General features: G+C 44.7%; 1 protein-coding gene across 1 annotated transcript in view; it reads right to left on the bottom strand.

Moving 5' to 3' along the window:
• Positions 1-27,314, bottom strand: part of ZFHX3 (zinc finger homeobox 3) — a 447,971-nt gene that overhangs the window by 298,003 nt on the left and 122,654 nt on the right. Inside the window, 1 exon segment of the mRNA XM_053987325.1 lies at positions 20,708-20,812. The gene's annotated coding sequence lies outside the window, so the exon portion shown is untranslated.

Genomic DNA, 27,314 nt, shown 5'->3' with positions numbered 1-27,314 from the left:
AAACAAAAACACACAAAAAAAACCCCAAGACAGAAACAGAGGTAAAGTTTAGAACAAGCAAGCACAAAGGTTTGGAACAAACAGACCTAATTATGCTGTTTGTTCTCCAACCTGAGATAAAAATAATCCTTAACATATTAACAGGACTCTTCAGTGATACTTCAGATATTCCTCCAAGCAAATCGCTTAGTGGAAGTATTTAGGAAAAACAGCTCCCACCCAGGTTTCCTTGTACATTTAAGATGGAGGGGATATGAAGAAAAACATATTTTAATAAACCTCCATCTGAATCTACAATTATATGCTAAAAAAAAGAAAACTATGTACCGTGCAATTATTTAAATATATTTCTTTACAATATTTGGCAGACAGCACGAGGTCACATCTGTACAAGCACAGATGGCTGAAGCTTTGCTAAGTGACCTGTCCTGTGAAGGTGAGCCAGGTTCTGCATGGGAACAGGAACACGTCCCAGCAGGACCCACAGACGTCAGCCAAGGTGACTGTTCCATTCAGAACTGTCTCTCTTGTATTTTGAGAAGTGTTTCGCTTACGTGAGCCACTGCTCCACCGTGGCTAAGCTTGATCCCAATTCAATTAGTCACTGGCAGCAGCAGCATTGCAGTGTGTAATTACCCTAAGTATCATCTCCCCTCTCCCAAAATGTAATTAGTGTCACCTCCCCTCTCCCAAACAGGGACACCCAGCCACATTTCATCACTGGGCTCACCCTGCTCACCAGCAAGTTGACCCCCTTGAACAATGGGCTGTCCAAAGCACGAAGAGAACACATTAATGAAATCCAGGTTTCACTGAAAGTTCCCCAGAAAAGCCTGAATTGGCCCATTTCCATGTACTGAGAGCTCAGCAGGACAGGCAGTTCCTGTCCCAGGTGCTGGAGTGCCAAAACAAAACACAAGGTGGGAAGGCTCCCACTTTTTCTCTCTCAGCAGGTTTTGTAGGAAGCAGAGGCAAACTCTGACACTGGGGCTTTGCTGGTCCTTGCCTGCTTGGAGCTGGCCTGGGCTGTGAGTTCTGCACAGAGCACAAATCCTTATGGATGGCAAAGAGCCTGGAGATGCTCAAGTCCAAGCCCCAGCCCAGCACCACCATGAGCCACGTCCTGCAGGACACACGTGGGGAAAGCAGCACAGCAAGGCAGAGGAAAGGGAGCCCTTTCCCAGGCAGTCTCACAGAGCATGAGGGACTTGGCAGAAACAGTTTTATGTGATCCTTCCAAAATTTCTACCAGGCCCTCAAAAAACGTGTAAAGCTCTTTTAAAATTCAGTCATAGTAAAAAACCTCAAGGAAGCAGCAAGGTCCCCTTTGCTTCCTCACCTTCTTTGTAGGCCGAAACACATTGCACTGACATTGGATTTTGGCACAGCAACATCTAAAAAAGCCCTTGACGAATAGAAATTCCTCATCAAATTATATTTGATGGCAATAATAGGCATCTTCTATTTTCAGTCCCAGGATAAAAAACTCAGCAAACCAACATAAAGGCATTTTACATCCCCTGAACTCTGTGGCCCCCACTTTCTTATTAAGAGGGTTTGAGGTTAATCAGTTTAAAATTGCATTGATTTATATAATCATTTTGATTCGGTGAGGGAATAAATTGAAACGAATTATGAGGTACATCTTAAGTATATGCTCCATTTTGCTGCTTTTTCAAGATTTGGATATAATACAAGGGAAAGTAACACTTATCCCACGGAATTCTCATGGATCTAGGCCAGTCCCAGTGCCAAAGATGCAAAGCAAAGTCTCTGAAATAATATTTAAGAGTGAGGGAAGATGTGAAAGAAAAATTGAATTTATCAGCAGTTTATAAACAGAATTAAAAAGATTAAAAATTAATATATTTCCTCTTAGTAATTTCTTAGTCCTGTTGTGTTCAGTAGTGGAAGTGAATGAGCGTGGCACTACCATCATCTTCCTCCCACAAACTTATACTCAGAGATCCCCTCTCTCTCTCCTTCAGAGCACAAGTTATTCTGGGGTAACTAAAGTCCCACTTAAAAGCTGATTTCAATCAATTGCTTTGCTAAATGGAGAGGAAATTGATCAAAGCTTTTTTAACCGACTCTGTGGTAGTACCTTCATAATCCATTTTCACCTCCTCAAGTTTTCTTGAGGAGGACAGAGCAGCTCCCAAAACTTGATGCTCCAGCACTAGAAATCCCAGCTGCTGGAAGCTTGACATGGAATTTATGACTCCCAACACAATCCCTGCTTGTTTCCAGTGTCTGACAGCTGGCTCGGGAGGCAGTGAATGATGCTCAGAGAGAGGAAGCCCCAGGACAGACTGCTGCTCACAGCACTGCTGCTCCTGTGGCTCCAGGAGAGCAATCTGCATCCTTTGCAGGCCCAGGACTCTCCAGAACAACACCAGGGTGATGATGGTGCTCCTACAGCCCTGTCCCTGGGAATCCCCACACTCAGGCTGAAGCCTTCCTTAATTAGAGATTTTCACACTCAGCCAGGGATGTGGAGGAGCAACATCCCCTTGTGCCCAGTAAGATGCAGAGGACTGCAATGCTAGCAGTCAGTATTTTAGGGAACAAATACTGGACTATTCTGTAGCCAGTGTTACTTGTTGAAGTATTCCCCAGAAACCTCTGGCCAGAACTAGAATCTTGCTCCTTTTCAAGACTGAGCTGATTCCAGCAGAAGGTGGGAGAGAGCTGCTCCTCCATCAGCTGTGCCAGGGGATTAAAGCACCCAAGCCCCCTCCCTAAAGGAGCCCTGCCTTCCTGCCCTCCCCAGGAGCAGTGTCCCAGGCCAGGCTGGCCAGGGCTTGGAGCACCCTGGGACAGGGGAAGGTGTCCCTGCCCATGGCACAGGGTGGGATTGGATGGGCTCTAGGGTCCCTTCCCAGCCAAACCGTTCCAGGATTCTGTGAACTCTGGCTGCAAAAGCTTCTGTTTTAAAAAGCAGAATATTTTTGGTGTGCTTACACAAACATTACTGCAGCATAGTAAATCCAGAAGCATTCATGTCTTTGGAATTAACACTAATTGCAGTTGAAGACAAAGACTTTAAAGATTTTAAAAAGGCCACAAGTGACCCTCACTCCCAGCACGCTGGGACTGCTTGAAAAAGCCTAAATTATTTTCCATATGCCTCATGGCTGTATTTTCTCATGCAATTGGAAGAGCTTTGAATTTCATTGAATTTAGATCCCAGTCTGACTTTTTTTTCCCCATCTGCTTTTATTTTGGCATCAGACTAGATTCTTGAAACGACACAAACACAAGCAAGATCTGGTAATTTTCCCAACCCAAGGTGTACCAGAGCAGGGAAGTTTAAGTCCCTCCTGGTGAAGACCTTTACACTGACAAACCAGAATCTCCTCTGCCCTCCTAACTGGCTTTGGTCTCTAAAAAAGAGCCAGCACACACTAAAAGGTTGGAGAAACAGATTATATTTTTAAAGTGCAACATATTTTTTCCTCTGATTCTAAACAGCAAATGTTAAACTTAAAGACTCTTCCTAGTGCATGTTAGTGACAGGCAAAGCTCCCAGAGGGGTGACTGCCTTCAAAGACAGGTAAATGAGGGCCCATATAAAACAGCCAAGTATTGATGTTGTAGTAAAATTCAAGAAAAACACATTGGCAGACAAGTAAATTTGTCACTAATAATTTAATGTAATTTCCCTAAAATGGAGGTAATAGGTACTCGGGGAATACACCTCCAGGGTTTACATCAAATGTGCCTGTGGAAAATTGTGAAATAATATTTTTTTTAAATGTAGATGCTTTGGCTGACATGTTGGTTTATGATGAAAATCACTCTCCTGAAATGATAAAGGGGAGGGGAAAATATCAGCTCCCAAACACACCCAACTGTCTCTCCTCAGAGCACCCCCAAACCCCCCCGGGAGGTTTTGGGCTGAGCTCTGTTCCCTGGGGCTCCTCGGGGCCCTGCACTGTGCCCTCCATGTGATGAATTAAACCACCCCAGGCCGTGGCTGGGGCACTGCCACTCACACAGACCTGCTCCAAGGCACCGAAACCAGCCCTGGACTGCAGAGCTGCCTCTGCAGCCAGGGACGGCTCACGTTCCCTTCAGCTGCATCCACACGGCCCGGAGCAAATCCAGCAGAAACGTTTCATTTTCTCCAAGTGTTACTGCAAGGTTTTTAGCCCAACTCCTGGGAGCGTTCACTTTGTATCTTGCAGGATGGTGCTGGATGCTGCTGAAGAGCCCTTATCAATTATCATGGGCTTTCTAGAAATGTTAAACAATACTTGACTCACGTAGGTGAAATTCAGAGAAAGAAAAAAAAGAAAAAAAAAAAGTCTCACTATTACTTCACTGCTTCAGATAGAGCCACTTCTGGTTATAAATTGAAATTTCACTGTGCAGGTTTAATATGGGAAAGGCTTGCTTTTTTTTAATCTAGGGCAGTAAGAAAATAGGGAAGGAAAAGAAAGAAAATAAGAAAGGAAAAATGCATCTGCCACAAGCTCAGATAGTGACAGAGGAGGAAAGGAGCCCAGGAAAGGACACGTGAATTGGTTTGAAAGCCAAAGCTCCATCATATTCCATAAAATCAAGAACACTGATTAAGTTGCGAGCAATTAAAAATAACAATATCCTCTGAAACAGACTCGGTGTTCCATCATTTCGAGGTGGTTGGCACGACCCACAGCCACTGAAAACCCGAGGGTGCAAAACGCCCAGCTGAGCTCAGGCAGGGAGGGAGGCAGCTCCTGCAGCAGCAGGGGCACTGAGCCCTGGCACAGCAGGCACTGCCAGGCCAGGAGTGCCAGGAGTGCCAGGAGGGACAGTCACAGCTGCCACGAGCCAGGCAGGACCCCATCTCCATTTCAGCAAATGCAGAAAGGACAGATGGAAAAGATAAGGTGGGACATGCTGTTTGTAGGGAGGGAAGAATCAGGCTGTGAATTGCTTCGACTGGTTTTTCCCCAGTTTTACTGTAAAATGACTGAAGAGGGATCAAATTCTGGAGTAAAATCTGTGAATATAATTGGAAAGAACAGATTTATAGTCCCAGAAAGTGAAAAAAAAAAACAAGCAAGCCCCTGCCCCAATTCCCTCCAAGCCCACAAACGGCAGCTTTCTCTCAACATTACAAAGAGCACAAAAAAGGTCCCAAATTATCCCTCAGCTGAGGCAGTTCTGGTCAGTGGAAATCCCACTGGAATGAGGAGCAGGGGCTCGTGCTGTCCTTGCCCAGCACCTGCAGCCAGGGCTGTGTCTGATTCCCAGGCAGCACACACAGCACAGGGAGCAATCACAGCCCTGAAAATCAATGGGAATTTAAATCTTTCTCTCCCATTCACTGGCACTCACTGTGTTTGTTGTGCTGGTCTGTTTTAAGCACAGAGGATAACTCCAGCACCTCTCAAGCACAAAACACCCACAAATTTCTGAACAGACAGAAAAAAACCATATTTTTTCTCTTCTCTGTTTCTGTTTAGCTTTGGAGTATCGAAACAACAAACAATACAGAGAAAATTCCCAGCTGCTTTGGTGAGAGCAGGGAAACCAGGCATCCAGATTCAAGGATTTTTCTTCTTCTGTGAGAAAACGTCTCTTTAAAATTGCATTACTGGCATTTATGATTCATTCTGCAAATAGTGAGACTTCACTGTATAAATCTGAAATTCATTTCAGATATTTTGAGTTTAATAAGAATAAAGGCACCCCATTTTTCACAGCAATAAAGAAAGATGCACCTGCCAGGAGCCTGACCAGGGAACAGACTGGGAAGATACTCAGTAAAGTTAAAACCAAAAAAAATATGTATTGATACAGAAAAGAGAGCTCATCTATCATTCCATACCAAAAGATGCACGTCATATGATGAATTTAAAACAATAAAAAAGCTGTTGGTTTTGCTTCTCCAGATTGGGAGAGTCAGTGGAGCAGCAACAGAGAAGGGATTTTGTAAGCTGTGATAGGCAACGAGGCACAGCCCAGCTGTGAATGGGCCCTGCCAAGGCTCTTTGGCCAACAACCTTTATCTAAGCAGAAACTGAAGTGTTTTGTAAGAGTTCATAAAATATTTAATTACATTTTTGCAGCAACAGATTAATTAGTCTTTAATCTGACTTGCCCTTTCACCTGCTGATTTTCTCTACTATTTCTCTGCTCTCCTGAACAGTCTCTGTTGTAGTGACTCCCTGGAGCACATCCCTGCACCCACATCCTTCCCAACACCTGCAATGCCCCTTCTGTCACCCCCTGCACCAGCAGGGCCCTGCGAGCACTCCAAGTTCAGAGTAAGTCAGGCCTCTGCCAGGAGGCTGAGAGGGGAGCACACCATCATGATACAACTCCTCAACCACTCAAAGGCAAAGCTATCAAGATAGAAAAGGTTATAAACTCTAATTTTAAGTAACTCACAAATGATGAGCCTTTTACTTATAGCACTTTAGTTTCTAAATTTTGTTGTTTACTCAACAAAACACTGAGGTAATTTAGGTTAATATGAACCTTTGCAGAGTATTTAATTTCTGCTCTGACTGTTCTCTAGTTTTCCATAGTATTTTGTGTATGAATCCTTCCCAGAGATGAAGATTGTACAGGAGCAGCCTTTGATACACAGAGACACCAGCCAGGAAATTGGAAGTCCAGGCTGAGCTTCATCCTTCATTTACACCACTGCTGAGAGGGGAAAGCAGAGACACCGAGCTACGGACAGGGAACGGCTTAACTTTTAATTTCCTGGACGTTATCATTTTAAATAGGAGCCTTGCTGTTATTTAATCTGTTATTTAAAGGGAGCTAAGAAAAAAGAAAGAATATGTTTTCTTTGAGCAACAGGAGTTGGATAGTCAAAGTCATTTGCTCCAGAAGAAAAAAGCAACCTGCAAGCCAACAAGCCACAAAGCCAAGCCCCAAGGGGCACTGGTTTCCTGGAGCTCTGCTGGACCAGGCCAGACGGTGCCAAAGAGCAGCTGCCAGCACGGAGAAGGGAAGCTGAGTGCTAGGGTACAGTGCAGGGACACCCAGAGACCTCCGTGCCCAGCCCTGCTCTCCTCAGCCAAGAGTCTGCTCAGACTGCTGACAGCCCTGATTCAGCCAGCAGCACGTGCAGCACCTCCAGATCGAAGTTCTAAGCAATACAGAAGCTGAATACTGTGAAAACATCACGGGTAGGAGCCAGCCCTCAGGAACCCCAAAGTCCTCCATCACCCAGCAGATTCCCACGTTCCCGTAGGAAAAACTCCGTTAATGCTGATGTCTGCTTGGTGCTGCCCCAGCCCTGGTGGCTCTGGAAACCGGACACCAGAGTCATTTGATGTCCAGCTCGTGGTGGTCTGGCCTGAGCAGAAAACAGTGCATGTGTGTTTCAGAACTGAGCAGTTGTTACTCATCGAGTGTTTCAATGCCCTGGTCTCACAAGAGAATGAAGGATGTGCTTTTGCAAACTAAAGAGTTACAGAAATTGGTTTTAAAAAAAAGTGTAAGAGATTTTAAAGGGAAACTTTTGCACTTGGTCACTTCATTTGCAAAGTGAAATAAGAAAAGTAGGAAAAAGAAGAAGGAAGCCCTGACAAAACAAGGAAGCCTTAACAGCCTTTCATGGACTTCACAGCAGCTGCAGCAGGTGAAACGGGACGTTGGAGCACCAGCACAGGGAGATAGTTCAGGCATGGCTCTGATTTATTTCCTTCTCCTGCACAAAAGTGCTGACATACATCCTGAAGCACATTTTGACATATGAATGTACACTAGACCATTTACTCCATAGGTAATTGTACAATTTCCACTGGAAGACAATTCTCAGGACTTGGTGAAAGATACTTTTAGTAATGGATGACACCTGAATAATTAATTATTCCTCCCCATTCTACCTGTCTCAGATCCAGGAGTCAATTTCTCCTCCAAACACTGTCTGGTATTTTCAGAGTTCATCGTTGTTATTAAGTTATTTTCTGTATCCTATTGCATAAATGTTGTATCTTTCAAAGGGTGGGAATGTTTCATGTCCTGAATCATGAGAACATGGAATAGTCTGTAGTTCTTGTCCAATAAAATGGACAGGGAGAATGGCCGAATCTGATGGCAATAAAAGCTCATCAGTGTAGCTCTGATCTGGCTCCACTATATCAGCCAAATGAAGATTTTATATCAAGAAAATTTAACAGAAATCTTTGCTATGTGGTCCTTGATACTGTATTTGATTCTTTATTTTTCAGCAGCAACAGGCTCACAGAAAGCTTGACTGTGGAAAGAAATACAGCATGTTATGCTCAGGAAACAGGCAGCCACTGGTTACACCACAGTGGTGTCACCACTGCTGAAAAGGTTCACAAGCAGATATAGGAAAAATGTCCTTCCTTGCCTTGCACGTAGAGAGGAGAGACAGGGACAGCAGGGATGAGAAGAGATAACAGCAGATACGTGGGAGCATCTGACACAGCACACGCCGAGAGCACTGAGCACTTGAGGGCCCCAGCCAGTTAACATCTCTGAGCATCCAGGCTGCAAACACAGCTCCCAAAGCTCTCCTCCCGCTCTCTTCCTGAACACAGAAAAAGTGCTTTCCTTTTCATCTCCAAGGAAGGTGGCACCATCAAACCCTTCTGTGCCCCTTTTCCAAACCACCCTGGTGCTACAGGGTCCTCAGTAGAGCGAGTTGGTGATGGTTTTAAAGAAAATACCTGAAGCACCACTTTTGGGAAGTGGCATCTCTGAGGACAATGCGCGATGGAAGAAAAGTGACCGGGGCAGAGACCAAGGACAGGGAGTGGGAGGGGTGCTGGCTGGACCAGCTCCCTGCAGTCACTGCATGGCAGGCAACACAGGGAATGACCCCACGAGAGAGAGGGCGTGTGCTGTGCCCTGAGCCACCCCAGCTGGGAGTGCTGTCCTCAGCTCTCCCCAGGGCTGCACACCCTCCCTGGACACCAACATGAACTGTCATCAACCTGCACCTATGACCTAAAGCAAGTCAAAGCAGCAGCAGGATTTCTGAATGAGCAGGATGACAACAATGGGAACATTTGTCCCTAGCAGGAGGCAAACTGCCCCGCACACCCAGCAAGGTTTATTTCTACCAAGGCAGCTTTAACTGGCACTTCAAGCAGCACAGCCATATTAGGTTCCTGGTTTTGCACTAAGAAACACTGTCCAAAGTAATTGGCTTCCACATTCATACTGGAGAGCAAAGACAAACCATGGAGCATGTTTGGAAAACCTCAACATCTGGTTATAGTAATAACCTCATAAAGAGAGAATTTAAGCTGACCCGTTCCCTTCTGTCATTCCAAACACCGAGAGGAGAGAGATGTCCTCAGCCCTTCTTTAGTCCTTTAACACCCAAGTGCCCGAGCCAACGGATCAATGAAGTGAAAGGTCCACGTCCTCAGCTGCGCGGTGGAACGGCAGGGCGTGGGAAAAGGGCTTTGTTAGTCTCCACCAGTGACTTCTGAAACAGAAATGGCAACTTGGCCTGATAATCTGCAGCACTTCAGGCAAGTCTCGTGAACAGGCTGCAGCATTCAGCATGGCCTGGGACAATTCCATGCAAATGGAAAAGCAGGAGCAGGGCCAAAGCGCCTTCCAAAGGACACAGCCACACAGCCCTGGCTGCACTGCCACAACAAACACTCCTGTACAGACTCACTTTTTAAATACCAGATAGAATGATTTTTAAATGCACCTGAGATTTGCCCACCTGTGGCAAAACATTAGGGATACCAACAACTCAGAGAAATTTTCCAGCAATAAGGAAAACCCTGTGCTCAGCTCTTGCCATAGCACTGCAGCACCCCAGAGATTTTAGCAATGTTAGTGATTTTAGCAATTTTAGAAATGTTAGTGATGGAATTCCCAAGAAAAGCAGCCCTTTACTTGAGAGCAGAGGCCAGAGACTTCACAGCCTGGGAGCTCAGGAGAATCCCAAGGTACACGGCCATGGGGAGAAGGTTTCTCTTATCAGGCACAGAACAATTAAATCAGTACTTTTTATTTTTAAATAAGTCCTGTATATTTTTCAGTACCAATTTTATCATAAACACCAATGTATATTTTGCAAAGAGGGATTCTGTGCAGTTACTAGGAAGCCCAATTGCTGTTAGCAACATTCCTAGAAATTTGCTTTTCTTTGTATTTTGAGGCTCTCCACCTGCACTAACCCTGTGTTCACCAGCAGCATTCCCTGTTTCCTGCTTTCACTTTGAAAGACTCAAGAAATTGAAGACTGCTACTACCTAGGAAAGGAGTCAGCCTTTTTAATATTGTCTTCCACAGAACTGTGAACAAAGAAACCCATGCAATAATCTCTGCACCAAACCCACATTTCTACTTTAGCTGTTCCAGTTACACAGGAAAAAAACCTTAAAAATATCCAGCCTTGAAATCCCAGGCATTCAGTGACAGGGATCACAGGATCTCTAGAGATGCTGTTTTAGCAGACAAGGACACATGCTGCAAAAAACACACATCTTTTATTTATTTACATTACACACAGATCAGGCTCCCACTCTTTTCCTATTTTCACTACTTACAGTTCTTTATATGTTTTTAAATGAAGGCACAACTTTGGATTATCGAGTATTAAAATGTACATTAATGACAAAAGATGACCTTAAAAATTATTTGGATTTGTCACTAAAGTGTACCTGCACCAATCATTACTTATACAATAGATTTTTCTGTTATCTGCAGATTTGCACAACTCTTTCATACCTTTATGATTAATGAGTTGACTCTTATGTGATTTCAACCAGATCACAACAGATGTAAATTATGTTTCTTTTTCTTTAATGTGTTTTCTATGTCCTCTGTGAATTTTAGGAACAAAGAATTAGTTCCAAAATTAAAACTAAGCATTTAAAATTTACTAAGAAAAGGAAAGCAATCTCAGTTGGAGAATGATGAAATAAAGAAAAGGTCATAAAGTAAAATTCTGATCCAACCAAAATCAATGGCAAAACTTGTATTTGCTCCACTAAGGTGACAGAATCACCCCAGAATTCCTTCCCTCCATGTCCCTGGCAGAGTCCAAAGGCAGGACAGGCACTCAAAGGCTTCACTGAGATCTGCTCACATTTAACCCCGACAGTTATAGTGATTTTTCATTCTTTAATTTAAATATTTCCATTTTTTCTACCCTTATAAACCAAATAAATTACTTCTCCCTCAGGACCCTGTACAAGTGAATTGGGAAAGTTCAGCTTTTTCTGTCTGCATCAGTCCTTTAAATTGATTTTTTATATTTTAATGAAAACACTCCCTCCCCAAGTTAATTTCTGCATGAGGGTTTGGCTCTCACATGAAAGGAGCAGCCCTGTGCACCCAATAAGGGTCTGTGTCATCCTCACAGAGAAATTTTGGACGAGGAACAGAAAATCTTTCGGATGTACCATGAATCTTCAAAAGCAGATCACAAAGGAAATTCTTTTGAAACTGTAAATTCCCAGGTACCACAAAAGAACAATGTGCATTTTCTCAGCTTGTCTGTGGGCAAAATAAAAGCTTTTTATGAAACAATAAATTCTCGAGATGATTCTTGCACACTGGTTTGCAGCACAGAAAATACTGGAATTTGCACATCCTTGGTACTGGGCACTGACGAATTCTCAAGAGACTCCACCAGGTTTTCCAGCAATGATAAATAAATGTGATTTTTTATATGCCTCTCTATGTACGTGTATCAAGAGCACAGCCACCCACAAGCGCTCTCTCCGTGTAGAAAAGCAGGACTGCTTAAAAAAAAAAAAAAAAAAAAAAAGCTGTTTTTTCTTTCTGACAAACGGGCATGAAATAAGAGGCCGACATCTGCCTCTGCAGGTCATTCCAGTCAGGCTGCTGCGTGTCAGAATTCCAACTGCTCCATCCATCAATGGCAGCCCAAAAATTAACGTAGCTTGGAAACTCTGCAGCAAGACAGTAACAGCCCAATTGAAAGGCTGACCTTCGGAGAGCGGCGGGCTAAGATGGAAAAATTATTTCATGCCCTGTACCAAAGCCAACACCACAGTTCAGAGGGATTTGCAGTTAATTTTTTTAGTTATAAAACCTGGTTTGCTGGTGAACAGCAGTGAAACTGCAATACCAGATAAGGAAACTGTTATAAAGGCCTTTAATTTCAAAGGCATTATCAATTACATCCACAGAGATGCACTTTCATGGCATTCAGGATTTTAATTTCTCTGAATTACTGATTAATATATTTTTTTAAAGCATAACCTATTCAGTGTTATAAACAACACTATTTTCTCAGTGATTGATTGGGTAAAAACTATAGTTGATTAGCCCGAAAATTTTGATTGAAACAGGCTGCAATTTTTGCCAAACTTTCAGGTCCAATTAAACCAACGAGACAATCTGTTTTAGAACAGATCCTCAGAGTTGCAGTATTGAGTTCTTTTGCACAGGAGTCAATCACAGAAGTTCTTTAACAACCAGAGACAAACAGGGCAGTCCTGTGCACAGCCCAGATCAGAGGTGCCTTTACCCTCCCAGGCTCTACCCCAGACCATGGCAGCGATTAATCCTCTGCTAAATCACCTGCTAACACCCTGTTAATTGCTCCACAAGCTAACTGAACTGGAAGCTTAATAACACACAAATCGCAGAAATACCATATAGCTTAAAACTTCAAGTAGTTCAATAAAATTGAACCAATTAAAAAGAAAATCCAAATAATCCAATAAAATTGCCAGATCACATTTTAAATGTGCATCCCAAACTTTAGAAAGTAATTTATTTTTCCCAGGCCTTTCTCTGGAGATCATTGAAATAGCTTACTGAGCGTTTTCTTCCCTTATAGAGTTTTTCTAATGTTACAAAATATTTGCCTTCTTACACAGGTAGTTACTTCTGCAACAGCATCAAAGACACCAAGAAATCTGGAAGATGTCATTAAATACTAGGACAGAACAGAGAGCCGCAGTGTCTGAGTTTGTCAAAACAATAACACATGTATATTTTGTTTTATACAAAAATAGAAACAAGTATTATCCTGTTTAGACTGAAATATATTTAATGGAAACAAAGCCCCCAAAGTAGTGACAGAGCTAATTTCTTTCACCATGGTACAATGATACAGAAACACTCCAGGACTTTGAGAGACAACAACCACCCAGATTGCAGTTTTGATGAGACAACAGTTTTGGTTGATAAGTGTTGGGAAGGATAAAATTAAAAGTGCTCCCTTATTTTTTAGTACAATAAAAGATTTCATTAACCATTTGCACAATAATCTGCACGGGCAGAAACCCTCCAGGCTTTGCCCAAGCAGCTGGGGCTGCCCCTGGATCCTGGCAGTGCCCAAGGCCAGGCTGGGCATTGGGGCTGGAGCAGCTGGCACAGCAGGAGGAGTCCCTGCCATGGCAGGGCTGGGATTTAAGGTCCTTCCCACCCAAACCACTCTGGGGTTCTGTGAGAACGAGCTGATTGACAAATCTAAAATGTCTTGGCCTGGCAGAAGCCGAAGTGGAAGAAACTCCAACACAAAGATTTACCCTGCCAAGTCTGAGTGGTGAGGGAAGAACAGCAACACGAGCTGAACCAGCACAACGTGGACTGTTTAAACACGGATTTGAGGCTAACACAGAATTAACAGGGCTCATGTTAATGGCACACGTTATCCAGGGTGTCAGATGAGATGGTTTAACACTCCTTCCTGGCCTCCAAATCTAGAATCAATGCAATAATCCACGAGCTGCACCTCAGAGTTTCTCTGATGTTCTTGTGAAGGACCTGGGGGCAAAGCTCCACTGCCAGACTGCTGCTCCTGGAGCAGGGAACAGAGCCCCCCATTTCAGACCCCAGAGAACAGAGTGGGCTGCTGAGCTCACTGCAGTGAGTTCATCACCAAACACACACAGCAGCAAAGCTGCTGCACACCACTAAGAAACTGGAAAAGTTCAAGTTATTCTAGGCCATCTGATCAGCAACTACTTTCCACATTCTCTCTTCAGCTGAAAATTATTGGTTTAAGCATTAAAAACCTAAAAAAATAAAAATCAGATGTCTTGTGCAAGAGTTTTAACAATTTTCAGTGACTGTGCAGGCCTGAAAAAAACCTTTAATAATTATGATTGTTTACAGTAGTAACAATCGTATGGAGTTCCTTATAGGACTCTAGAACCTTATTCTTCAAATAAACTGTGTAATTATAACACACTGGAGAAACTGTGCCATTATCTCATTTCCATTAAACTAATGGAAATTATTTACTCTTTTTTTTTTTTGTTTTGTTTTCCACAGAATTAATGCACATTATGAACTATTTTTAACTAGTCCTGAGACTTAATAATTTACACTCAGTTCACAGATTTCTTGCCAATGAATTGGACTTAATGAATTCCAGCTATTTTAGGAGGAAAATGTCTTTAACAATCATTACACCAAGGGAACATATGTGGAATATCCCCTACTTCTTTTGAAGTAACAAAAGCTGCAGTCAGTGTCCTTTAAAGGAAACTCTCCAAACTTTAATCTGCAACTGAGTAGGACGATTCTAGATTCTAAACAAAATAAGTTTTCATCCCTGTCTGATGGACTCTTGCCAGGGGGTCCCAGGGCAGGAGAGTGTTTTCCTGAGGGAAGTGACCCCATTCCCAGACAGGGAGAAGCCTCAGGTTTGCTCTGTGAGCAGCATTGCTTTGCACCAGGGCAAAGCAGGACGTTAACCACTGCACGGGCATGGGAGGTGGGACGTGGGGAGTCCTGCAGGAAGTGTCACTTCCAGACACAAGGATGAACAGATCCGTGCCCAAGGAGAGCAGCAGAGCCCTGCTTGCTCTCCCTCCCAGTCACACACTTACAATGCCACAGAGCTCTGCTGGGCAAACAGGGCCACCTCCTGCCCTCTGCTGCTCCCACCAGAGGCCATCCTGGGGCTCTTTTGGAGACAGGGCCGGTGCTATTCAGAGAATCACTTCAGAGGCTGTGCCTTGAGGAGCACAAGCTGAAGTGGGACAGTGGTCACCGGGATGAGGGTCTGCCATCAGCCAAAACCTCGCCTGCCGTCCCTGTCCAGCACCCCTCAAGCTGTGCCACAAAGGACACGCTTTCCCCAGTTCCAAAGCCTTCAGGCTCCTGAACTCGGGAAGGGAGATCCCGGAGTGACGGACACGGGCCAGGAGGAGCTGTCCTTCCCCAGGGGCCACCAGGGCACCGAGTCAATGTCTGCTCCCACAGGCATCTCCAAACAGCTGCCTCCAGTTAGGAAAGAGCGCTTCCTAAAGCACTTAGCAAATTAACATGGTCTAACTGTTGTGATTTCAGGAACTTGGAAGTGATCCGAAGTTCACACACAGGAAAAGCACAAAAGGCAGGCAGGTGCCTGCAAGCAAGCTGCAGCACTGACTGCTCAGGGTGTCTCACACCCCCCCAGACACCCCGGGAGAGCAGGAACAGCTCTGGATCCAATATAGACAGGTATTTTCAGATATGAAGCCTGCTTTCTCTCTCTAACTTATTTCAGCTCTCAGGCATTAAATTACCAAGGCAGTATCAATGTCTTGTCTTTAAAAGTGAGTCCGTTCTAGAGCAACAAATGGAAACTTATCCATGGCAGGTAACTGTAAGAGAATTATTACATAAAATCACACATACACTAACCTAAGTTTATATTCCCCTTCAATAATAATACACTAAATGTTAACAGTATTGTGACTAGAAATGGGGTTACAAATTATTGTTCTCTTAATTGCAAGTTTGGAAATAGGGTGGGGGCAACGAGGGAGGCCGGTTTGCACTAAATATCAGATGGGAGAATTCCCACACTGCATTATGGTGCAAATGTGAGCTTGTGCAGCTCACAAGGGCTGCAGAGACAGAAAGGACAGAAAATGTGCAAAGATCCAGAGGAACAGACAGGAAATGTATGATAGCTGCCTTGAGCAGCTCCTCCGCTGCTGGTACTGACTGCACCAGGGCACGGGTGGCACTGCTGGTACTGACTGCACCAGGGCACGGGTGGCACTGCTGGTACTGACTGCACCAGGGCACGGGTGGCACTGCTGGTACTGACTGCACCAGGGCACGGGTGGCACTGCTGGTACTGACTGCACCAGGGCACGGGTGGCACTGCTGGTACTGACTGCCACCAGGGCATGGGTGGCACTGCTGGTACTGACTGCCACCAGGGCATGGGTGGCACTGCTGGTACTGACTGCCACCAGGGCATGGGTGGCACTGCTGGTACTGACTGCACCAGGGCAGAGCCCCTTGGATCAGCAGCAGCAGCTGGGTGCCTGCAGCAGGACCAGAGCTGCTGGGCTGTGCCAGGGCAGGGCAGTGCCCGCGGGCTGAGCTGGGCGTGCTGCACTGACGGGCACAGGGCCTGGTGCCCAGCTGGGGACGTGCCTGCAGCCAGCCCCGTGGTGTCACCTGCAAACCCCACCGGTGCACTCTGAAATATTTCAGTGTTTGATTCTTCTTCTTGACAGGGAGCAGGGCTCCACTGAAAGCTCATTTAATAAAAATAATGCAATGCAAATGAACCTGAATCAGAAAAATTAGATTGATGGAAGTAGCTCGGTCGCTGTAATTACACAAGGTGTATTATTTCTTAAATTCTCTTTGCATTAAACATATACCATACATTTATCAAACATAATTAGCAGTTTAGGTGACAAGGATTTGATTTTTCTCCTGCAACAAAAAATCCTTCTACATGGGTATATACATCTGAAACCTAATATGAACATTTTCACACTATCATTGTTTGCTCCTCAAAGAGCATAAAATCAAAGAATCAGAGGGCAGCTACTGTGTGAGACTTACAAAGCAGAAGATGAGGAAGATGGCCAGGTCAGCCTTCTGTGGATTTCATGAGCTTAAAACAAAATTAAATCAGTCCCAGCTTTTAAGGCTGTTAGTCAAATAAGTCATATTTGAAATCAAAATAATTGATGATATCCCAGATTTCCCTTTATAATCAACCTTTATTTTTTTCAATCATCTAAAGAAATTGATGGCAAGACAGCAAGAGAAACAGAAGAGACAAAAGAAAGTTGACAAAGTTGAATTTCCAACACAACTAAGATAATCAAGTTTTTCCCTTTCTCAGTGTTTCTTGGGGGTTTTGGACTAATGGGGGACTTTGTTTAGGTTTTGGGTAGTCTGGGGTATTTTTTAAACAGTTTCACAGAAAATAACTGTATCAAAATAATGGCAGAAAGCACTTTCATTTTTTTCTCTTCAAATCCCCATGGACTACGTGGGGACCTCAAGTCAAAAACCTTCACTTTAGAACAATAAATAAATAAACCCACTAAACCCTTCCCAAGGCTGGTCAACTGTAGCATAAGTAATGCAAGAGGCTGAGAGATGCCAGATAAATTTGATTACTATAAAAGATGGGAATATGTTTCTTTCCTCAGAGAATTCACAAAAAGGGGTCAAAAACAAAGCAGCACTGAAAGCCAACAACTTCATTTCACCAGCAACTCAAGGCGAAAATACAATACAATTCCACAGGAACGTTTTATCACATCGGTGCAGACACCTCCTAATCTTCTATTTCTGAAAAAGGAAAATAGCAAAGACAGAGTCCAGGCAAAATGGGACTCTTCTTTCTTTTCTGGAAAAGGCACCCTGATTAGTATATCAATTTAGCAAAGAGTTCAAGAACTGTTTTCCTCTTTCACCTGCTACCAGTGTCATAGAGGCTCTAACACATTTCAGTTGGGGAAAAAAAAAAAAAGTAATCTTACACTTCTTGTTATTCTTCCAATTTGTCAGATTTCCAAATCATTTATCTCAAATGCACTGTGGAGCATCATCAGGAGAAATGACCCATCATCCTTTCCTTGTTAAAGGAAAACAAAGTCCTGACTCAGTGTTAATTGTTGCAGCCCTGAGTAATGGTGAGATCCAGAGATCCCCCTGCATTGTTCCTGGACTAAGACACAGTCCTGATTTCACATTTTCCCTCAGTAACAGATGAGCTCCTGCCAGCTGCTGTTACCACAGCACCAGTATTTTGCAAACCTCTCTGGAATTACTTTTTCCTTCGCATGTCTGAGAGTGGCACTTGATTTTTTCACATCGTGTTGGTGGCAGTCCTACCACAGGCAGCTCCTGGCCCCTCCTCCCGAGAAAACACTGCCCCCCCAGCCAGCAGGAAAGCCATTCTTACTTGAATCTATTCCATTTCACCTGATTTCCATCACTTCTTCAAAGTCATCCAGTTCTTCCTATTTAACATCCCAAACTCTTGCTCCATCAACAGCATCTCCTAGCACTGGTTCTCCAGCCCACTTCCAGTAAACCACAGGTAACTTATACAGAAGAGCCACAAACAATATGTATAAAAGAAGGTTGATCTTTGAAGAACAAGTAACTTCCAGACAGCCTGATAAATTCACTTTAGGCACACAAGCTTGTTGCACGACACTTCTTGCAAACAATCTGCTGCAAAAAGCATTTTCCATGGGCTGACAGCAGCAGTGGCTCTGCAGGACTCCAGAAAGAACAGCTTGCAGCACTTTCTCGTGGGTCTATTTTTCAGAGACTAAGATTCACACCCAAATTTGGCCAAAACCTGTTCAGATTCAGTATTAAATGCTTTGCAGTAATCAAGCAGAGTCCTTTACTGTGTCAAACAATTTCAGTAAAAAAAAATAAAATTACTATCTGGTTTATTCATGCTATTGCTTCTTATTTTATCATGGCCTGTTACATAATTGCCCTGCAAACATCACATAACTCCTTATTTCCTTTTTTCCATGGTATATGCATTCCAAACCCCTCCATTTCAAGTAAAGCAAAGTCTAATTTATATTTGTAATAACACAAAATACTACATACAGTAAATGATCATAAAGGTAACACCTTCATTTTCAACTTCAAGGCCAGAAGCTGTCCATGGCCTGGAACGAGGATCCCTTTCCTCAGAAGAACAAACCATGAAACCTTGGCAAACACAAAAAAAAAACAAAACCAAAAAGAGAAAAAACCACCAAAGCAGGATTTATGAAAGTGTTCTCAATTTCTTCAGGCACTGTTTTCTCCTTTCTAAGGAACCTGATGGCACAATATAAAAACTATTTCTCTTCCACTATTGTTTTCAGTAATAATGTAAAAAATCCTGACCACCAGCATTTTAAAAATACAACAAAATTCTCTGATAAGAGACTTAAATATGCAAAGGCTACATAGAAAGGGTGCTGAAAGGGCACTTCTAGACCATCTATGAAACTAAAATGCAAAAGTGCATGCAGTTACTTGTGCAGTTCCACATTCCTTAAACTCTCAAAAGCCCATTTGCAGACTGGCACGGATGTATCAGACTCAATTGCTAGGAAATACAGATGTTTGAGTAGCCAGGATAATGCTGCTTTGGATCCCCTGTGTCTGTTAGAACTGAAACCACCTTGTTTGTCCCTACAGGAGCCACGTCATGAAATGCAGGAGGACAGTCTGGGTGACTAAGAATCAGAGAATGTTCTGTCTCATTGCTGCCCTGGAGCTCCTGCTGTGTACCAGCCATGCAAATCCATCCTTCCCCCCAACCCTGCACTCCTGGCTCTTACTCCACTCCAGCTCCTAAACCCACTCTACCTCTCAAACAAACCACTGGGCTCCTGATCTTGAATCCCATCCTTCAACTTTTAAAATTCTCACTTTAGGACAGTTCAAAGCATCCTCACACCCACATGGCATTCTGTAAAGTAGTGCTGCTCAGGCTCAGAAACCCACACAAACCTAGAAAACTGCCTTAGGATATTTATTGATGACCCATCTTGAAAGATTTTTCTAATGAATTTTGTTGCTGTGAAAGACTTCTGCCTTTCAAAAGCAGAAGAGTTGTATAAAAAAATTAAAAGTTGGCATTTCTGAAATACTATTAGAAAAGCTTGAACAACCTGGTCTAGGAGAAGGTGTTCCCATGGCAGGGGGTGGAACGAGATGATTTTTGAGGTTCCTCCCAACCCAAACCACCCTGTGAGTCTCTGAAATAGCCTCTGCAGCAGCGATTTCACAGACATCAATGGCTCTGCTCACCCTGTGCATCAGACAGGAATTTTTCATTTCATACATCATTTAAAACTTACTGCAGTGATTCCACAAACCTGTCTACAAGCACCTTCTTCTTTGCCAGCCCCCTCCAGTTCAGGATATTTTGGCCAAAAGTGAACATGCAAGTAGACTACCATAACACTGACAGCAGAGAAGCAAAGCAACACTTAGCAGTGGATAATGAAGAGAAAGATCTCGTGCTCTCAGATAATACTGCATCCTGTATTTGAATACATCAAAATAAAATTACACTGACTACATCATCAGCAAACTTACCCCAACCAGCCCATAGCAAGCAACTAGCATTAGCACACAGGCCTTTCAGTATTTTAAACACAATCTGCATTTATATCACATTTTCAGAAATTCCTCTCCCAGGACAGTGTAAGAGTGAGGACAAAAGCTTCTCTTCCCAAAACCACTTGTTCAGACCTCCATAGTCTGGAGCCATTCACACAGACAGATCACTGACTGCTGCAGCTGTCAGATAAAATTATAAAGATCACAATTATTGCTACATTTACTATTTCTGGAATAGGCCTTCAATGCTCAAATATAGAGATAAGTTCTGAAAACACAGAATTCCATAATCCACATGCAAAGACTTCAACTCACACTGTGGCCACAATTCACAAATCTGCAGACTGAGAGCTGAAAATCAGACAGCTTTCACCTAAAATTCATTGAAATAAAACTAAAACTCAGTGTGGAAATCCAAAGCTAGAGGTTTACTCACCATTTATGAAGGACTTCTGGACCGTAGCATCTAACACAGGACACTCACTGCCTGGGCATCAATTCAATAATTCCTCTTCTCGTTCAGGATAAATCCAGAAAGTAGCTGGCACAAAGAAATGGAAAACACACATTCAGCTGAGGTTGGATGTGAACAAACAGAATTTTGTCTTGTCCACATGACTAACAAAAAATCTTCCATAACATCCTTGTTTTCAGTCAACACCAAAACATTTCTGTAAGCACTGGGAAAAAAAAATTGATTTAAAGTAAATCAAAAGACAAGGTACAATGATTACCTGAATATTCCTAATACTTTTAACAGGTTGGAACACTCGTGAGTTTCAAAATGTGGTAAGGCAGAGCACTCAAATGTTCTTGAGTCAGGAGAATTTTTGTGCGTAGCACAGCACGGGAACACAAGGAATATTATAAAACCTAAGACCCCTCAATGACAGTTTCTGGAAAGCTTCCCAAACTACTTGTCCCCAGCAACCACCCACACAAGGAGAGATTCTACTAACCACGAATAAACACAGAGGGTTCTCCAGCTCCTTGTGCAGGCTGTGCTCCAGCTCAGAGCACCAGAGCCAGGCCAGGGCAGAGCCCCCAGGCCAGGGCAGAGCCCCCAGGCCCAGGGCAGAGCCCCCAGGCCCAGGGCAGAGCCCCCAGGCCAGGGCAGAGCCCCCAGGCCCAGGGCAGAGCCCCCAGGCCCAGGGCAGAGCCCCCAGGGCTGGCAGCTCTGGGGCACCTCCAGCCCCTGCCCTGGCCACCAGGGCTGGCTGGCAGCCACGGCTGCTCCCTGGCACAGCCCCCACAGGCTCTCCTGCACCCTCCAGCCAAAGGCTCCCCACCCCTTAGACGGCACAAAGGAAAGATCCATAGCTCTAAACTGTTCCACTTCATCATGAACTTCTCAACTCACCGATCAATACAGTATTGAGCAATAAACAACAAGCCAGAAACATTCTTGAACGGAAAAACCAAGCCCACCCTTATTCAGAATTGTGAATCGTGGCTCACACGTTCTCCAACATAAGTTCAGGAAATAAAAATCTCATTAAAGCTTTAGCCAAAATTTCTAATTCATCAAAGGACCATGTTTTGAATACCAATGAATTTCATGAAAAAGCAGCGCTTTTTTTTCTTGTCTGCATGTCTGTAAAATCTCTCTCAGGTTACAAAACCAAATCTGATGACACTGAAAAGTCTTTCAGGAACAAAGACAGACGAGTAAAACAACCACCAGATCTCTTTAATTCCATGCAAAAGTGTCAACAGCAAAATCACTGCATCTCTGCCATAGCAGAATATTAAATAGTTCATTAATATCCATTTTCCCTTCTTCTCTTTTCAGAGGCTACTAAAATTGTTTCTGTTTGATTTTACATGAGTGAAGCTCCTCCCAAATGAAACAGGTACAAGGATCTTGAAAGAACACTCAAGTGCACATCACTCAAGCCCCTGGCAGGCCCTATCTCTGAGAAACAACAATAGCATCCCACTAATAACAATGACTTGCTTAAGTATTCATTTTGGTAAATAATGGAACTGAAAATTATCTAGTGATGGATTTACACTTTTACAATGCATCTTGGGGATGAACATGAATAGGGACAGAGAAATTATGTGTGTTACAATGGCTGACACCACAACTTCAGATCCCACCTCGCTCCACAGAACAACACCAGCTGGAAAACGTGGCACTGCCGTTTGCAGCCCCTTACCTTTGTCTAGTTCTGCTGTGAGACATCCTATATTTATTATTTGTATTTCAGAAGCACTTACAGATGCCAATTAAAACCCAAACACAGCTGTAGTAGGCAGAAATAGTATGAAAACTGCAATAGTGTCATAGCCATTTTAATTCCAACCACAATAAATCAGCCATTCCTCAGATATTCCTTCTTTTATCAGTTACCACTGAATTTAGCATATTAGGATTTATATTTGAGGGAGCACTAACAGAATGGCAGCCTTTGCAGCCTTTTTTATGTGAAAATCATATATTTCCAGTGGAGGTCCAGAGGGACAAAGCCTGGTGACACAAGGCTCGCTCTCCATCACCTTCCTTGAGAAGCCCATGGAACTCCAAGACCATGTGGTGGAAGAAAATCAGAATATTTGGAGGCAGGAAGCTGACAAAGGCAACAACTTTTCTGGAAGCAATGGGAAACACTAAGTTTCTCTTTAAAAAGTTAAAGATTACTTTATGTTTAAGTAACAAATGGCAAGTGTTTACCTGTGACTATTAGTTCTCTCCTAGGGAGTTTATTATAAACAGTATTTCAAACACAGGACTTTAAGAGACAATGTATAAATATTTTAAATGGTAAAATATAGGTGCTGGCTTTTTTTTGTACTATGTCCAGAAAATTTGCACAAACACATCAAATTCTCCACCTAGGGAATTTACTTTATTGTTAAGTTTGCATTTAAAACAAATGTACATGACCTATTTTGGGGCTAATATAACTAAAAGGAGCCTATTTGTTGTTTATTATTTATAGAAGATTCACATCAGATTAGGCCTTTTGTGGACGTGTGTATCTGTGTGGCATCACAAAGCATCTCCAGCTCTCCCCAGCACTAAAACACACGAGGAAATGACAAGTTAGGATGTATCCAGTACACAGAGTGTTTTATAAAAGCCAAGATTAAAAGCTGGTTTTTCCCTCCTCAGAAAGGGCACATGAAAGAGCCGCTACCCTGGGTAATGCATTGACCTTCTGGGGCTGATAATGACAAGTTCAAGTTCCTGGAGTTGGGGAAGATGTGGAACTAAAGTAAGTGCACTCAAGCAACGAGTCCATCTGCTCTGTTAGAATCCCACTCACAAACCAGCCCCATGCAAAGATAGAGGAAAACAGTTTGATTTTTTATTTATATAACCCAGGAGTTTTTCTACACCATCAGCATGGCTCAAAAACTGCTTTCTTAGAGGCTTCAATCTAAGGCACTGATTATTTCTTTCCATTTTAATAGAAAACTTGAAATTATTTCATATAAAAGGTGTCAAATTTATGAAAATAGAGATGCAAAATTGCAGCTCATGTCTAAAATTTTGCATTTTCAGCTTTTTCTTGTAAACAGAGAAAGCATGGTAAAACAGAAAACATGGCAAAATCATATCTATTCTGTAAGAGATAAAACATCTCTTTTAAAACTTCTAGAAAATCAGAAATGCATTTTTATACAACTAAGCAGAAGCAGAGTTGACCCAAATGACTGATCCTAGCAGTCATTAGTTTTGCACAGGTTTGTGGGTCACGGTGCCTGGAGCTCTTCGGGGCAGAGTAAAAGTCCCCAGGATGCTGCAGGCAGGACTGAGGCTCGGGGAAGAGGCTCAACAGCTCCAGTCCCTAACTAACACTAACACTAACAGCAATCACAGGAGGAACCACTGCTACCCACACACGGCTGCGTGGTAGCACATTTTGCATCTTCAAATATTTATATTTCAAATTACACAGAGATATTCCAACCTTTACATCTTTGTTTAAGTTATAGAAGACAAAAAAATAAAGGCTAAAACAAATGCTATGACTCCAGTTGGTGTAAATCAACATGTACATCATCAGGTTTTAATCATCAGCTCATGCCAAATGGTTTACATTGAAAGATTCCTGCCAGGACAGGCTGTGAGCGCAACGGGAATAAAATCATTCCAAAATAAATTCCCTTTTAAATTTTGCTCTAAAACAGTATTTCTAATTTCTTCCTTCTCGCCCCCAATTCAATCTCATCTCAGAAACATTAATTTATTTAGAAAGAGAAATTAATCATGGGCATCTCTAAAGTCCTGGGTGATTCCAGTCCAGTCAATTTTCGCCTCTCCTTCGAAAACACAGTGATATTAAATACAAAACCCCACACACTGAAATAACACTAACACTTCTGAAGCAAGATCTTGAGCTGAAGTTAAGAAATTGCTATAATTAAACTTGTCCAGAAAGACGGATTAAGGTCAAATATGTCTATTAATTTTGGGTAGCCAGTCTAAGCCACCTTAGACTTGATGTTTTTCCTTTGAAGCGCAGCGTTTCCCAGCATTTCATAGGTTGCAGACTGGTTTTCGCGGCGGTGTTTTCCAGGAGCGCTGCGCTCCGCTCCGGCTCTGGCCGGGGTCTCGCCGCGCTGCGCTGCGCTGGGCGGGGGCAGCCCCGAGCCCGGCCGCTCTCCCGACACGGGGAGCTGAGTGAGCTGAGCTGAGTGAGCTGAGTGAGCTGAGTGAGCTGAGCTGAGCTGAGTGAGCTGAGTGAGCTGAGTGAGCTGAGCTGAGTGAGCTGAGTGAGCTGAGCTGAGTGAGCTGAGCTGAGTGAGCTGAGCTGAGCTGAGTGAGCTGAGCTGAGTGAGCTGAGTGAGCTGAGCTGAGTGAGCTGAGTGAGCTGAGCTGAGCTGAGCTGAGTGAGCTGAGTGAGCTGAGTGAGCTGAGTGAGCTGAGTGAGCTGAGTGAGCTGAGCTGAGCTGAGCTGAGTGAGCTGAGTGAGCTGAGCTGAGCTGAGCTGAGTGAGCTGAGCTGAGTGAGCTGAGTGAGCTGAGCTGAGTGAGCTGAGCTGAGTGAGCTGAGCTGAGTGAGCTGAGTGAGCTGAGCTGAGTGAGCTGAGTGAGCTGAGTGAGCTGAGCTGAGTGAGCTGAGCTGAGCTGAGCTGAGCTGAGCTGAGCTGAGTGAGCTGAGCTGAGTGAGCTGAGTGAGCTGAGTGAGCTGAGCTGAGCTGAGTGAGCTGAGTGAGCTGAGTGAGCTGAGCTGAGTGAGCTGAGTGAGCTGAGCTGAGCTGAGCTGAGTGAGCTGAGCTGAGTGAGCTGAGCTGAGTGAGCTGAGTGAGCTGAGTGAGCTGAGCTGAGCTGAGTGAGCTGAGCTGAGCTGAGTGAGCTGAGCTGAGTGAGCTGAGTGAGCTGAGTGAGCTGAGCTGAGTGAGCTGAGTGAGCTGAGTGAGCTGAGTGAGCTGAGTGAGCTGAGCTGAGTGAGCTGAGTGAGCTGAGCTGAGCTGAGCTGAGTGAGCTGAGCTGAGTGAGCTGAGTGAGCTGAGCTGAGTGAGCTGAGCTGAGTGAGCTGAGCTGAGTGAGCTGAGCTGAGTGAGCTGAGTGAGCTGAGTGAGCTGAGTGAGCTGAGCTGAGTGAGCTGAGTGAGCTGAGCTGAGTGAGCTGAGTGAGCTGAGTGAGCTGAGCTGAGTGAGCTGAGCTGAGCTGAGCTGAGCTGAGCTGAGTGAGCTGAGCTGAGTGAGCTGAGTGAGCTGAGTGAGCTGAGCTGAGCTGAGTGAGCTGAGTGAGCTGAGTGAGCTGAGCTGAGTGAGCTGAGTGAGCTGAGCTGAGCTGAGCTGAGTGAGCTGAGCTGAGCTGAGCTGAGTGAGCTGAGCTGAGCTGAGCTGAGCTGAGTGAGCTGAGTGAGCTGAGTGAGCTGAGCTGAGCTGAGCTGAGTGAGCTGAGCTGAGCTGAGCTGAGCTGAGCTGAGTGAGCTGAGCTGAGTGAGCTGAGCTGAGCTGAGCTGAGTGAGCTGAGCTGAGCTGAGCTGAGCTGAGCTGAGCTGAGTGAGCTGAGCTGAGCTGAGCTGAGTGAGCTGAGCTGAGTGAGCTGAGTGAGCTGAGTGAGCTGAGCTGAGTGAGCTGAGCTGAGCTGAGTGAGCTGAGCTGAGCTGAGCTGAGCTGAGCTGAGTGAGCTGAGTGAGCTGAGCTGAGTGAGCTGAGCTGAGTGAGCTGAGCTGAGCTGAGTGAGCTGAGCTGAGCTGAGCTGAGTGAGCTGAGTGAGCTGAGTGAGCTGAGCTGAGTGAGCTGAGCTGAGCTGAGCTGAGCTGAGCTGAGTGAGCTGAGCTGAGTGAGCTGAGTGAGCTGAGTGAGCTGAGCTGAGCTGAGTGAGCTGAGTGAGCTGAGCTGAGCTGAGCTGAGCTGAGCTGAGTGAGCTGAGTGAGCTGAGCTGAGCTGAGCTGAGCTGAGCTGAGTGAGCTGAGTGAGCTGAGTGAGCTGAGCTGAGTGAGCTGAGCTGAGTGAGCTGAGCTGAGCTGAGTGAGCTGAGTGAGCTGAGCTGAGTGAGCTGAGCTGAGTGAGCTGAGCTGAGCTGAGTGAGCTGAGCTGAGCTGAGCTGAGTGAGCTGAGTGAGCTGAGCTGAGTGAGCTGAGTGAGCTGAGTGAGCTGAGCTGAGCTGAGTGAGCTGAGTGAGCTGAGCTGAGCTGAGCTGAGCTGAGCTGAGTGAGCTGAGTGAGCTGAGCTGAGCTGAGCTGAGCTGAGCTGAGTGAGCTGAGTGAGCTGAGCTGAGCTGAGCGTTCCCCGCGCTGCGGGCTGGCGGCACCGCCTTCCGCAGCTCCCGGACGGCCCCGCTGGGGGCCCGGGCCCGCGAACCCGTGCGGGGCTCCGAGAGCGCCGGGCTGCGAGAACGCGGCACGAAAGCGGCAGCGGGGTGGCCTCGGCTGGTGGCGACAGGCAAGGGAGTCAAAATTCAGTCACAGGGAACGGTTTGGGGTCCCAGCCCTGCCGTGGCAGGGACACCTCCCACTGTGCCAGGCTGCTCCAGCCCCAAAGTCCAGCCTGGCCTTGGGCACTGCCAGGGATCCGGGGGCAGCCACGGCTGCTCTGGGCACCTGTGCCAGGGCCTGCCCACCCTGCCAGGAAGATCCC

Source organism: Vidua macroura, chromosome 11 (genome assembly GCF_024509145.1).
Source record: "Vidua macroura isolate BioBank_ID:100142 chromosome 11, ASM2450914v1, whole genome shotgun sequence".
NCBI lineage: Eukaryota > Metazoa > Chordata > Aves > Passeriformes > Viduidae > Vidua > Vidua macroura.
Note: the sequence above shows the minus strand (reverse complement) of the source record. Positions and strands in the feature narration are given on the sequence as shown.